This window comes from Triturus cristatus, chromosome 4_1, assembly GCF_964204655.1.
Source record: "Triturus cristatus chromosome 4_1, aTriCri1.1, whole genome shotgun sequence".
NCBI lineage: Eukaryota > Metazoa > Chordata > Amphibia > Caudata > Salamandridae > Triturus > Triturus cristatus.
In genome coordinates, this window is record NC_140585.1 from 135,263,204 (window position 1) to 135,265,703 (window position 2,500).

Genomic DNA, 2,500 nt, shown 5'->3' on the forward strand with positions numbered 1-2,500 from the left:
TTTCCACTTTGAATGTAAAGCAGATTGTGTGACCATTGGCCAAAAACGACCATGAAGGGACTCGAACCCTCAATCTCCTGATCCGAAGTCAGACGCCTTATCCGTTAGGCCACGCGGTCATCCGTTCACCTAAGATGATTTTTATCATGTAGGTGGTATGCATGGATGGAGAACATATTATTGAAAGGTATTCAGGTTTACATCCCATAGTGTTCTTTCAGCTCTTTTCGCTGGAAGCACTTTTTTGGAATCTATATATTGAGAATTTTATGAGTACGATATGCTTTTGTTTTCCTTTTTGCATACAAACCTCTTTCCTCATGAGTTTAAAGCTCATTTGTATGCTCTATATAGCTCTGGACGTTTCCAGACGTGGAGTGAAACTGTTTTGAAAGTAGTACAAATTGCTCCTTCCTGCATATGCTAATTTTTCACACTCACATAGGTTGTATAAGTTTTATGAATCCTGGCTTGACCTATTCAAGTAGCTGAAAGCCTGTCACCACCTCTAGAAACAAGATTCACACCAATCCAATTCAAATCATTTTTTCCAAAAGAATATGTTCTGGCCGGTCGAAAATGCATCTCACAAAAATAGGCATTTAAAAATCTACTTTGCAGTTTCAGAACACTAACATGACTGTGAAGAGTACACAAGTAAAATGGGACAGTTTCAAAGTACCTAATCCCTCATAAACTTCCGAGAGTAAGCATGTAATAAATCTACCTAATTTTCTGGAAAAGAAAGAGGGAGGATTTTTGTTATCACCTCAAATGGGACTTGAACACACAATCCCTGGATAAAGAGGCCAGTGCCTTATCCATTAGGCCACTGAGGTACACATGCAAAGCTCTTTTCTAGAGGCATTATTTAAATGTATTCTATGGTCAGACACCGGTGTGTGCACACAGGGCATTTCTCACTTCTCTCTATAAGTAAACTTCCCATTTTCATCCTCTTCCATCCCCGACTTTAACGCTCTCTTCTATGCTATAATGGAGACTTTGCAATTTTAGCAAGTGGAGAGAAATTGGAGAACCACTTTCGACTCCACACTTCTTCTTCACTTACTTCTTTTCTCAATATACTAGGCTTAGAAAATGGTATCAAGCCATCCTTATCATCAGTAGGACACGGAAAGAGGCACTAAGTCTCCTAACCAAGTTCAACCACACTCTGCAACTTAACCATTGCACTACAAATTAGGCAACGGGGGCATCAGCAAAGGCAGCCAATGTGCCGATCCTTTATACATTTTGTGTAGTACTTTTCTTACTCGGAGGCAAAATCAGCACTTTAACTGCCCAAATCATACAGATTTTACACATGTACCACTCTATGCACACATAGGCACACACCTTGCAGTTCTTCTACACACACTTAAGCTAAAAACCCATTCTGTCACGTCAAAATTCTGCAAACCTATTACATATTCAGTGCGTCGGCATAGAAGCACTTTTTAATGCCACTAAAATGCACAAGTAGTTAGACTGAAGATGCAACCTGAATGAGTTTACAGTATGTACTCCACTTTATTAATGATTAGTAATGAGAAAGTGAGGACTACAAGAGTATTGGAAAAGACTTTTTCCACTCTGAATGTAAAGCAGATTGTGTGACCATTGGCCAAAAACGACCTTGAAGGGACTTCAACCCTCAATCTTCTGATCCGAAGTCAGACGCCTTATCCATTAGGCCACGCGGTCATCCGTTCACCTGAGATGATTTTTATCATGTAGGTGGTATGCATGGATGGAGAACATATTATTGAAAGGTATTCAGGTTTACATCCCATAGTGTTCTTTCAGCTCTTTTCGCTGGAAGCACTTTTTTGGAATCTATATATTGAGAATTTTATGAGTACGATATTCTTTTGTTTTCCTTTTTGCATACAAACCTCTTTCCTCATGAGTTTAAAGCTCATTTGTATGCTCTACATAGCTCTGGACGTTTCCAGACGTGGAGTGAAACTGTTTTGAAAGTAGTACAAATTGCTCCTTCCTGCATATGCTAATTTTTCACACTCACATAGGTTGTATAAGTTTTATGAATCCTGGCTTGACCTATTCAAGTAGCTGAAAGCCTGTCACCACCTCTAGAAACAAGATTCACACCAATCCAATTCAAATCATTTTTTCCAAAGGAATATGTTCTGGCCGGTCGAAAATGCATCTCACAAAAATAGGCATTTAAAAATCTACTTTGCAGTTTCAGAACACTAACATGACTGTGAAGTGTACACAAGTAAAACGGGACAGTTTCAAAGTACCTAATCCCTCATAAACTTCTGAGAGGAAGCATGTAATAAATCTACCTAATTTTCTGGAAAAGAAAGAGGAAGGATTTTTGTTATCACCTCAGATGGGACTCAAACCCACAATCCCTGGCTTAGGATGCCAGTGCCTTATCCATTAGGCCACTGAGGCACACATGCATAGCTCTTTTCTAGAGGCATTATTTAAATGTATTCTATGGTCAGACACCGGTGTGTGCACACAG